A 13,120-nucleotide genomic window follows, 5' to 3' on the forward strand; every position below is an offset into this window, starting at 1 on the left:
CTATTCTGGAACGGTAGCGTCGCTGAAACTCTCACTACCTTATTGCAGCTGAGCAGAAAAGGTGAGTGCAGTGAGGATAATTGCAGGTGTTTTAACTTGCTTTGCTTCGCTAGTTTGAAATGCCTGCAAACACACAGATGGATGCTTGTTCTCTCACCTTGTTAGCCAGCAGAAACATGCAAGGAAGCAACACATTTTTATGCAAAACTGTCTGAAATATCAAGTTTAATTCCCTTATTGTTCACTATGTAAATTCTTGTTGTTAGGACATTTGCTTTAGTAAAAGAGCTGCTCAATATATCACAAAATAAGCTTTTTAAATTTCTTTTAAAGGTAAATTATATGAACATTTTATTTATTTGATAGATAAATCTGTAACATTCTACTGAATATGATGCTTTTGTACACATTTACCAAATTTCCAACAGATTTCTTACCTTTACGACAAAAAATGAAAGTAATAAAATGTCTGATTTCTGATATTATCATATTGATTAGTCTCTGTAGGGAAGGTTTCTAAAGAATGACTTATTGCTAAGTCTAAAAATTGGTTTGATAGGGTTAGGGCTGACTGATGCAGCTTAAAAATAAAATAAATTTTTATACCAGATGCAAGATTTTTCTTGCTTTGTGATCTAAAAAGAAATTACAAATGATATAAAATATTTATTTTAAGTTATTTTAATGATCTCTTCTGACAGTTGAATGACATTAGGGCCAGGAAACAAGATTTTAGTCTTAATATTAACACATTTGATACTAATGTGTTAATAGACTAGAGAGCTCCAGCATGTTTGGTCAGCTGGTTTTACCTCTGTACAATGGCTGCTGGAAAAGACAACAGTTTGGTTGCTGTCTTTCCATCCATTGGTTGTGCAGGAGGCTCCACATCTGCTTTTCAAATATGTTCGGTTGTATAATTGTGCATCTGTTTGCAGAAATGTTCATGTGCGAGTGTAAACATTGAACATCTTATTTCAATTTGAAGTGACAGAGACCATAAAACAGACAAATCTCATTATCTAAGAATGATTTTGGGCAAAAAATGTAATGAACATGTTTTGTATAGACCATAAATCTATCCTAACCCATTCAAAGAAGCATAGTAAGTCTCCTTTAAAGAGAATTTTCAGTTGACTAAAATTTATATCTGTAGGTTTGACCTTCAAATAATTCATATTCAGAGTAACTATGAACTCTAATTTCTTTCAAATCAGAGCTACATTGAATTAGTTTTATTTAATAAAAAATAAGTAGAATCCTTTTCATTTCATTTTGTTTTTCGTTTTGAAGCATTTCCTGTCCCTCCACCATGCAGGGACGGTTTATTCTCCAACCCAAACTGGTTCACAGACAGAGAGAGCCCGTCTGGGTTCATCTCCCCATCATCCATGCCTCTGGCCCGACTGGTGCCGCCCCACTGGGAGATGCTCACCTGTCACCAGTAATGAGAGCCCCCCTGCTGAAGAAGGGGTGAGGGGTTGTGGAGAGTGTTTGGATGCAACAAGATGACAGCACTTTCTGCATGATTGATTGTAGATGAAGACAGCCAGAAACGCCGGGGTTTCTGTTGGGAATAGTGCGTCCCCTCGGCTCCTGCAAAGGCTTGTAAACCATCCGAGAAACGTGACATATTATGCTTAAGATCTACCTTTAATGTTTGAACTTTTTATAAAAGCTGGTGCAGGCAGAAAACATGTAGACATAAATATGGAGTATGTGATTTTTAAACAATATGAAAAAAGAGATAAACTGGACAATAAATCAATAATATACAGTATATTGCGATAGAGACGTGATCAATATCAATAGATAATACGTCTGATAGAATATTCAACAATCAATTAATAGAATATTAACTGAACTCCGATCCAGAACCGCACAGCATTCTGGAGGATGTAGGCAAAGGAAAGACTCAACCTTTCATGGCTAGCTAAGCAAGGCTAACGAACTAGCTCACTCCTTTTGTTACCTAGCAACTCACTCACTTGTTCTTGTTCTACTGGGGTTGCTAGGTAACAGGGCAGGGCTTCGCTGAGGTTGCTAAGTAACTGCTGATTTGTGACTTTACGTTCTAAAAGTTTTTGAAACGGCTCATTTTTCAGACTCCAAAAAACATGAACATATTTTTTAATTTTTTTAAGCATTTGGGATGTTTTAGAAGCAGTAGAAACCGAGATGAAAGTACAAAAATGTTTAATTTTGCACTGTACGTCTCTTTTAAGAGTTAAAATAAATGTAGGTACAAGAAGAAAATTCAAAATATTTATTTTTAGTCCTCCTGCTATGAGTGTAACTTAATGATACTAGAATCGGAGGCGATTCTAGATTGCTTTGTGAGGAGAGCAAGATTTACTGTTTTACTTGAAAAAAGTACTAATTACACTGACAGATTATTTCATTTATAACATAAAACTTATTTTTTCCACCAATGTTAACGAATTATTGACTTAAAACAAGCTCCTATGTCTTGCTGAAAAGTTACTTAAAAGTCATAATTTTTTATTTTTTCAAATATACTGAGATATACTGGTCTTGTTGCACTAGAAACAAGACCAAAAATACTTTGTGCTTTTACAGTGTATGGTTTTTAACAACGGCATTCCAAAATAACTTTAACCAAAAATGTGAAAGTTTTGCTGTCAATCAGTTTTCTTTTTTATTCTTTACTGACATAATTTACCATTTTAAATTCTAAGTTAAATAATCTGCCAGTGGGACTAGTACTTTTTAGTAAAAATTAAGAAATTATTGACTTAAAACAAGCTCCACATGTAAGTTAGATTTGTTTTATTCCAAGTGCACTAAAGTATTTGTGCTAGAAATTAGACCAAAAATCTTTTTAGTAAGATTTTGTGTTTTTGCAGTGTATTTGTCATTCACCAGCAGAAAGAATAACAGTGGAGCCGTTTCCCCGTTTTCCCAGCTTCATAGGTAGTAATTCCACCCTGAGAGCTTGTCACCTCCACAGCAAGACATCTTGTTTTTAACCCTGAGCGTCTGGTGTGTGTGTGTGTGTGTGTGTGTGTGTGTGTCTTCTAACCTAATGGAAAGCTGTAAAGTTTGAGGGCCACCAACATAGCGCGCACATACCATTAGCTCCAATCAGGCGGCAGTTGAGGCTGCTTTTAATTACCTGTTTGATGAGACGGCGTGGAAAGTGTGAGAACGGCGTTTCTCAGGGTTTGCTGTGAAAGTGTGGAAACGCTGAGTGGCAGATGGAGGAGATGTGAGGAGATGAATGAGGCTTAGTTTCTATATTGCTCTTACTGTGTCATGGAAACATATTCATCATAACTGCTCAACTTTTCCACTTTTTTGTCATGTCACAACCAAAACCTGGGTTGTGCTTTATGGGGATTTTGATGGAAAAATTACGTTTGCATTTTGGAACAACCACTTCTAAACGTATTATAAATAGCTATGAGCAAAATGAAGCTGGAAAAATATACATTTTCTTCAAGGTGTTGATTATGCTTACTTTGACAGGTCTGTGATCTATATAAAACGTTTTCGTTACATTTTTTGCACAAAATCATTTTTAGATAATATTTTAGTCAGCTCAGTTCTTCCTAGTTTGAGTTCCTTTCTTACTGAGCTGCTTAAGAGCGTTTTGTCACTTTAAATCCAAATAAGCTGCTGCTGTCCACGCCCCCCAACTCAATATATACAACCATACATCTTTGAAAAGCATTAGTAGAGCCTCCTGCACAACGAACAAGAGTGAAGCAAGTGGTTTCTGGGTGGTAATTCAACAACAAAACACTTGTGTTTTCATCAGACACTGTACAGTGCATACAGAGGTAAAACTAGGTGACCAAATGTGCTGGAGCTCAGCTTGGTTGCTAGGTAATGGGCAGAACGTGGCTGGGGTTGCTAGGTAACGGGCTGGGCTTCACTGAGGTTACTAGGTGAAAGGTCAGTGCCTGTTGATTTGGGACGTTACATTCAGAAAGTTTTTGATACCAAAAAAGTTCTTTGTTTTCAGATACCAAAAAAACATTAACATGTTGCCAGAAAACGACTGGGACTTTTATAAAAGCAGTAGAAACTCAAATGCAAGTATAATAATGTGAATTTTGCATAACACGTCCCCTGTAGTGCCAGCTCACACATTCTCACACATGCGGCCCAGATGCTTGAAGCTCCTGAGTACGATCCTCCTCAACTTGAGACAGGTTGTTTTCATACCTGGAGCGGCGATACAAAGGCCCCCTGCTGCTGCAGATCACCAGCAGACACTGTGAGTTTACAGCTCCAATTTACAACCAGACAGGCTGAACGCCACGTTGGTCATAAATCCTCGGGATGCCTTGAAAGTAAGTCGCTCAGCATTACAGTTACCTTTGCTAAATTATCCTGGTAGTTGTTCCCTATCGTCTGGTTTAAACCACCTGAGGTGTAACACACAGAGCTGGGCGATAAATCGATTTTATTGTATTAAATGAGTTTTTGGTTTTTGATAGTTGAATTTTTGGAAAATCAAGATTTCCTTTCCACTTGTACAATCTTTGAGTTACCATCGTTATTAATTTCCATAGTGATGTCATGCACCCGGGGCGGCCATCTTGTTTTTAAAAACTGTATTGCTACATTATAGATTATTTCACTTGTTACATGGGAAAGTCTCTTGTTATAAGTGAAATAATCTGTCAGTGGAACTAGAACTTTTTCTTTTTTTTTAATCAACATTAAGAAATTATTGACTTAAACTAGCTCCTATATCTTGCTGAAAAGTTACCTGTAAGTTTGGTTTGTCTCATTGTACTAAAATATTTACACTAGAAACTAGACCATAAATACTTGGTAAGTTTTTTTGTTTGCAGTATAAAATTGGAATGAAAGGTGAGTGTTGTGTGCATAATTTTTCATATCGGTTGCATTATTGAATTATTATTCCTGTTGCCTTGAGGTGAAATTAGCATTTTAACTGTGTAAGTAAATTATATACAGTGTGCGAAATGGATGCTGTATTTGAGAAAAGCTTTGTAGCTGTCATTTTTCCCTTTTTAATAAGAATAACTTGAACTGACCTTTTTCCAGCCCACACAGAGAGCTGCACTGTTATCAGCTCTTTAACATACAATAGGATGAATGTGGTAAATGAGCTATTGTGCGTTTTTCCCGGTCTGGTATTGAGCTGTGTGAGCTTTTGAAGTGAATACATTGTGATCCCCAGCTATTCACACTTACCCCATCTGTGTATGCATAAATGTATGCATGCATGTTGTGGGATTGTGACACAGCTGAGCGCAGCAGCTGGTGTTAATATCCTGCGGTGCGTGTTTGGCTGCTGGCGCGCCGACCGGCCAATGATGGCACGGCAACATCAGTCTGGATTAAAGGATCAGGGCTGGTGTCAGACAAACATTGGATTAGTGCTGTAATCTCACTGTCGTTGGCCCAGACCTGAAACTGACACCAAGACGTGTCGTCGTCTTGCTTTCACACCTGCTGGTGTTGACGATCTGGGCATCGTTCACACCTCCCAAACCAGTTCTAATGAGACTGGTTTGGGAGTTTGTGGCCAATATTTTGCGCATGAATGCCAATCATGGAGCCTCAGGGGTGAATCCAGCAGGAGGAGCTATGCTGGGTGTAATATGATGTGTTCATACATTTTGGGTGGCAGGTTTATGGTTCATCCTGGCATGGGGAGGAGACCATGTGACTGCTAAACAGGGACCCGGAATGTGATTTCTCTCATAAATTACTCTTAAATTAGACTTATATGTTTTTTGGTATTTTCTGATTATGCTTCCTTTAACCAGTTAGGATACGTCTGTGGTCTATAGGAAACGTGTGCATGACTTTTTTTTTGTTGCACAAAATCATTCATGGATAAAGAGATTTCAGATTTCTTAGGACATCTTGTCACTTCAAATCCAAATAAGCTGCTGTTGGCCGAGCCCCCGAACTCAACGTTTACACACTCGCACATTAAAATGACTGCAAACAGATGTGCAATTATGCAACACTACATCTTTGAAAAGCAGAAGTGGAGCCTCCTTCACAACCTACAAGAATGCAATAAGTGGTGAAAAAAGGAGTAAATTTAAACCAAAAAACGCAGATTTATCTCAATAATTTTCTTGCTTCAAAAGTAGAAAATTTGCAGGAAAAAATCTGAAATTTTGAGATTTATTTCTGAAAGTTTCTTGAAAAAGCTTGGACATTTTTTAGCTTGAAAAGTAAAAAATTTGCGAGAAAATTTTTTAAATCTTTGAATATTGAAACCCTAAAAAACTCATTTTTTAAATTTTTTTGATTTTTGATGCTAAAAAAAGTACTACTACTTTTAGTTTTTTCTTAGTGGCCCTCATGTGCTGTTGTACATTTCAAACCTCTGCAGACATTTTAATCAAATTTCTATCTGAATATACATAAAAAGCATCACCTGTAACTATGACGATTACGTTCCTTCGGTTGTTCCTGAGGTTAATTTGGTTGAGATTTCTCTTGTCTGCAGAAATAAAAACTTGGCCACCTCTCTAATTTAACATTTGAGTTGTTTATATTTTAGATGAAACAAAACCTAAATGCTGTTTATTTTATTTTGTACATGTTTAAATTCTCAGTGTCTCCTACAGAGACGATCATTCTGACAGTAATTGAAATTTGATGCAAATAAAAATAAACTGTGCTGGATTTTTGAATCACGTGTAGTGCTCTGGGGTTTCTGTTCCGCCTTCACATTTTCTTCACTTTGCTCCTTTTATTTCTCCACGTTTAGCGTTGCAGGAGAGGAGCTTCAGGGGCTGAACATAAAGAAATTTAACTTCAAAGCGCCTCTTTTCCTCCTGATTCTGCTTTTCTTTCACTACAGAACAAACATGTTGGTAAGAAATGTGACAACCCCCTGCCAGAGAAGAAGACACTATGTCCAATTAATTTTATGCTTTTCAAAAATCATTGTAGCGTGATTAAGCTGTTAAATTAGCTCAAAATTCATGTTTATACACCAAGTAGTATTAAAAATAAATCCCTCCTCAGTCAGCCTGGAGGTTGGATTTTTTTCGTTTTTGAAACGTAAAGGAATATATTTCCCATAGCTAAGGGAAGGTCTTGATTTTCTACTCAGATTTTTTACATTTTATTTCATGCTGAAATCTGATTTTGTTTTTCTTTTTATAATTTTTTTTAATCTGGTTGTTCATGGTATAAATTAAACCTCACCTCTATCAGACTTGTGTGTTTACGATTTACAACCTGAAAGTACAATGGAGAATTAGAGCCATACTAAGAAAAAATTCAATCTAAAAAATTTAATTTCAAGAATAAAGTAATAAACTTACAAGAATAAACTCATATCACAACAATAAAGTTGAAATAATATGAGGCCAAACTTGTAGTAATTCGAGAATACAGTCATACTCTCTTACTTGAATAAAGTCGCATGAGAATAAAGTCAAAATAGTACGTAAATAAAGTCATACTGTAACTTTATTCTCGTAAAACTTTGACTTTAATGTGTCATAAAAGAATGTCATAATGGACACATTCTTTTGTCTCAGATTTAATCTCAGAATTCTTTTATTATGACAGATTAAAGTCAGGATTCTGAGATTAGACTCAGAATCCTGATTTTAATTTGTCAGAATTCTAAAAAAAGTGAAAATTATGAGATTAGAGTCCGAATTCTTTAAAAAAAAAAATATTTTCAGTGGCACCAATCCTCATGAATCAATACATTTGATTTCTTCATGCATTGATTCATGTAGTATGTGTAAGCGAAGGTTCTCTCATCACATTTATAGAAAGCAAGAGAATCGGGCTCGGAGGCTTGGCGTTAGCATTTCGCTAACGACCGCCGTTAAGCTTCAGAGGTCTAATTGAGGAACAAAGATAATCCTTCACTTGATGAGCTCTACTCTATCCAGAAGTGTGTTTGCGAAGACGTTAACTCCTCCTAACGGCGTATTGGAAGCAAACGCTGCAGTTTGAGTAATTTAGCTGCTCTGACGTCCGTCACCAGAACAACAGTGTGACGCTGACAGAAGGGTTTTCATGTGCAGCTCAGGGATGCTAGCTGGCAGATGTCTCTGTTTTGGCAGAAGTTGCGTTTGATTGCTTGGCACCTCCGGGTTCAGCGGCTGGATTTATAGAGGCGTTTCTGGCAGGCGTTGGTGGTTGGCTCAGACTCCACTCGGTAATTTGGTGAAGCCTAAACGAGGATACTCATGTGACAGAGGTGATGAGCAGCCCGCAGCATAACTGACATGCTGCGGATAGCGATGCTGCCAGGACAGTTGGAGACGGCTGATAAAGAGGCTAATGTGCTGTGCGACTGTCAATGATCTGGTTTAGCTGGCTCTTTAACTTTACATCATGTAGTTGTAACCTAAATAAGCTTTTTATTGTTTGGTCATTGGTGGAAGGGTTTATTAGCACTTCAGATCAATTCTGACCAGTAATCTTTGTCATTTAATGCACAATTATCACAATTAAATGCTTTAGATCATGATGAAAATTTTAATTTCAGATAAAGATAGAGTAAATACAAAAACTGTTTTTAAATGGTGATGAACACCTATCAAGGCCAGTCCTCGAGGCTCAAAATGTAAATTTTTATTATGAAAAATTTACATTTTGAGCATTTTTGTACTTCCATTTGGGATTTTCCTGCTTCTGAAAAACAGCCCAAGCATTTAATAGACCCCACAAGGTTAGTTTTTGTCAATAAGTTAATGTGTTTTAGTGTCTGGAAAGTGAACCATTTCAAAAACCTCCGGAATGCAACATCACAAATCAGTGTTTATGATCAGCACACTGATTTGTGCTGGTAAAGCCAGCTGACCACTGTACAATGGCTGCTGGAAAAGACAAGGGTTTTGTTGTGGACTTACCATCCAAAAGCTACTTGCTGCATTCTTGTTGGTTGTGCAAGAGGCTCTACTTCTGCTTTTCAAAGATGTACGGTTGTATGGTTGCCCATCTTTTTGCAGCAATTTTCTTGTGCAAGTGTGGCAAGCAGCAACTTATTTGGATTTACAGTGACAAGATGCCCTAAAACAGACTAAAATATCATTATCTGAGAATGATTTAGTGCACAAACATGTAATGGTCATGTTTTGTATGTTTACAACAAACTTCCTGTGCAAGAAAGTATAGTAGATTGCCTTTAAAGAAAAGTAATTTTTTGTTTTTTGTTATGTAATAAAATAATGTAATGAAAATATTTTCTATTGACCATAGAGAATGTGGCGTAGACAAATCCAAACCTGTTCAAGGAAGCATATTAGGTAATCTTTAACAAAAATATTATAAAAGATGGAAGTTTGTAGGATTAAATGCTGGAAATTTTAGATAAATATGTTGAGCTGTGTCTAAAAACAAGTGAGGAAACCACATTATTCATTCCAGTTTTGTTTTCTCATCCATTTTAACACCAAAACAGATATATTATGCATATTCACCAGTCCTGCCGTCAGGTTCCTGCAGCTGCACATTTAACTCGCACAAAATGTTACCAGTGTCGGCAAGGTTATGAAAAGTCATCCTTGTTCGAGTCGTAAATCAGTAATTCTGCAGAGCGACTCAGTGGAAACGCTTCATTCGCTCAGCATTCAACACACAAACAGACTAAGGCTGCAGTAAAATAGGAGCGAAAGCTACAAATCCCGGGGCTAAAACCTCTCATCAGTTGTTGGGGTCAGAGGTCAGAGTCATGCTTTGACTTTAGAGAAGATGGCAGAATGAAGGAGGTTAGACAACAGTGACAAAAAGGAATGAATTGTTGCTAATGAGCACTCAGTATTTACTCCTGTCTCTGGGTGAAACTGAAGAAATACAATTTTTTCCCCTCAAGATTATTTTCACTTAATGTATGATTTAGAATAATACATTTGTTTGACAAATTGTTGTTTATTTACAATCTGCAACAAATTGTGTTTGAGGTTGAACATTTTGAGAGAGTATCCTCTTTTTACAAAGTGTTTGTGGCAGCACTGCTATAGAGGAATCTCCACTTCTTTTTTTACGCAGACGTTAGTGTTTATATTGCAGCACAGCTAGTCATTACAGGAATGTAGAAAATAATCTGTTCTAATCTCCGAGATTATTTCTAAAAGTTGTAGTAGGACTGTTTGAGATCTTTCAGTTTTAAAAACAGAAGAAAAAAAAAAATCTCAATTGCAGATCTATAAAAAAGGAACTTTTAATCCAGATAAAATAAAAGTAATCAGCATTGAAGTTTGACAGTTGACTGCACTGGTTTTCGTAGGGGTCATAAAAATAAATGTAAAACATTTTTTCTGTACTTTTATCCAACTTGCAGAAATTTACTGCTGTTTTCTGCAACCCAACTTGTAGAGGAGTTCTTTAGCTTATCTAAAATTTCATTTTAACCTTGAAATTAGCAGCACCTAGTGGTGAAATTTGAGATTACAAGCAAATGAATTCTCATTTTCCACTTTTAAATATCATAGACGAACTAAAAAGATTCCAGGATAAGAACATCTGAAGAATATATATTTTTTGTGTGTAAACAGGTGATCGATCCAGAGTTGGTGTTCTGGGTGACCAATCACTTTCTGACACGGTCGAGGTTCTGATTGGCTCTAAGAAAATTGGAAGTGGGCAGCTGCCCAGGGTGACTTCTTCTCTGGGGCGGCATTAGCTGCCACACAAGTAAACGGTTGTGAGGTTAAATCAGAAGGCTATTTCTTTCTTGAGCAGTAATTTAACAAAGGGTGGAACATTTTTATAACAGCTGTGCAATTTAATTTGTGTTTCTTGAAGTGTAACAGAGTGAATTATGAATTTTTAGATGTTTCTTTGACAGTTGTGCTGTGAAATTTGTGGCTTGATCAAAATACAATCTAAGTACAAACAATTTTGTAATTGTTTGAGTATCGGTGCAATTTGTTTTATTTATTTTTAACTGCATTGTGATAGCACATTTGTGCCTTGTTTTGTGTGTTTATAGTATTATTCTAGTTTCTTTTGCTTTTTTTTCAAGTAAAATATTAATAGAAACATTTCTACGTGATAAAGTAAATGATGGAGCATTTTGGCCCAGGGCTCCAAACAGGCTAGGACCGCCCCTGAACATTAAAAGACAAAAAAGTTGTGGAAAAAGCTTATAGGTTATTTTTTTATAGTTTGTACATGTTGCTAATCGCTGATATTTATGGTTTTTGCTTCATAAACACTTTTAGTGGAGGAAAAAATCATGACATTTGGGATTCTGCTTGGTCTTTTACAAACTACTGAGGAGATTTTTTCTATTTTCTTCACCTTTAGAGCATCAGTGTGACAAGATCAAGCCAAGACTTTTAAAAAAGCATCGGTTGTTTTTGCTGCATCTACAGGATCCAGTTTATTCTTGGCACTGGAAAAAGGTCCCGACTCTTTAAGTCGGCAGAGTTTTACTTCAGCACTTTGCGTTACTTTTTTGTAGCAGTCAGCAAATAGTCCTGATCTGTGCTGCATTATCTCTGTAATTAATTGTCTCAAAACAAACTTCTCCTCAAACATATTTGCAGATTTAATATATGCAGAAAATGTTTGAGCTGCCATTTGTAGGAAACGGTTGATGGCATTAGCCTGCAGAATCAAAATAATGACCGGTCTCAGCCTGGGGAGAGTCTAGTTAGCGAGTGGCATTTATTATGTGGAGGTGACAGCTTGACGCTGGAGACGAGATCGGCAGGGATTTCCTCATTTAACTACCCCAGACTGAGATGAAGTGTACGGGGAGATATGAGGAATGTTTTCTGCCAAAACAGCTAAATCACAGCTCTGCTTCAAATGGTTCATATTTCCACCTTCGTTTCTCTTTTAACATGTTCTAGATAATGTAAAGTCAGTAAAATGACATACTGTTGAATAATACTGTGGATATTGCAAGGGAGAAATTAAATATATGAGTTTATGCATGGATTGATGGAGATTTGCTTTAGATATGGTGTTTTATAATGAAAGATAGCATTGTTTTAATCAGCTTACCACATTCTATAGTGATGGATAGATGAGTATTACTACTAAATCTTATTTAGATGCTCAACAAAATACTATTTAATTTGAGCTTATTTCAAATTGAGCTGTTTTAGGACCTCTGTCACTTTAAATCTAAATAATCTGCTGCTGGTCACGCCCCCCCAAACTCAACATTTACACTGAAATGTGAAAATGGCTGCAAACAGATGTGCAATCATACAACTGTACATCTTTGAAAAGCAGAAGTAGAGCCTCCTGCACAACCAGCAAGAATGCAGCAAGTGGTTTCTGAATGGCAGGTCAAAAACAAAACTCTTGTCTTTTCCAGCAGCCATTGCTGGAAATGCAAAAAGCCATTGCTTTTATTGTACAGCAATAAAACCAGCTACCCAAACATTTTAGATCTCAGCTTATGTTGCTAGGTAACAGGCTGGGCATCGCTGGGGTTGCTAGGTAACGGAGCAGTGCCTGCTGATTTGTAGCGTTACATTCTAGAGGCTTTAGAAATGAGTTATTTTCCAGACACCAAAAACATGAACTTATTGAGAAAAAACTGTTGAGTGTTCTTTAAAGCACTTTGGGTTTTTTAGAAGCAAGAAAAACCCAAATTGAAGTAGAAAAACTTGCAAAATGTGAATTTCTCATAATAGATCCCCTGTAAGTGCAGCAGTGCAACCAAGAAAAACACTTTTACTTTCCATATGTGTGATCAAATTGGTTGCAGTTTGGAAATCATTGTGGATCATTACCACAAATACAACACAGGTATTCTATTCTCTAAGTTGGGTTGTAAGCTTGTAAGGTAAATATTATTTTCTTTCTGTCTTGTATAGTTTGTTTTTCTTCCTGGAGCAGCACTTAAGGATGTCTTTCCACATTTACTTTCACTCACAGAACTCTTTGTTTAGCTTTGTCAGTCCATCCAGTGCTTGTTGTTTCTTGCAGAGCCGTAACTCCCACCCAGTTGGGGTGGCTGCTGCTCCAGTTGCCAGAGAGATGGTTGCCAGAGTAACACATTTGACAGCTTTTATTAGTTTTTCTTGTCTGCACCGGTGATCTGTGAGGAGGCAGGTCGCACACTAGAGTCCTAGAGTCGATGCCTGGTCTGAGATGAGTGAAAACACCTCAGCATCCTGTGTAATTAGCACTCAGTAAAAGAAGTCAGGCTGGTCACATGTTC

The 13,120-nt window shown here is 36.8% G+C and overlaps 1 protein-coding gene and 1 long non-coding RNA gene across 2 annotated transcripts in view; one reads left to right on the forward strand and one right to left on the reverse strand.

Annotated features, from left to right (window-relative positions):
- The window catches only part of nav2a (neuron navigator 2a), a 256,627-nt gene that overhangs the window by 48,430 nt on the left and 195,077 nt on the right, over nucleotides 1-13,120 (forward strand). The window lies entirely within an intron of this gene.
- Nucleotides 781-8,952, reverse strand: LOC116718512 (uncharacterized). The gene is made up of 3 exons (XR_004338940.1): nucleotides 8,798-8,952; nucleotides 6,536-6,542; nucleotides 781-814 (listed from the first exon to the last, which is right to left on the reverse strand). It is a non-coding gene; the product is annotated as an uncharacterized LOC116718512 (long non-coding RNA).

This window comes from Xiphophorus hellerii, chromosome 4 (genome assembly GCF_003331165.1).
Source record: "Xiphophorus hellerii strain 12219 chromosome 4, Xiphophorus_hellerii-4.1, whole genome shotgun sequence".
Lineage (NCBI taxonomy): Eukaryota > Metazoa > Chordata > Actinopteri > Cyprinodontiformes > Poeciliidae > Xiphophorus > Xiphophorus hellerii.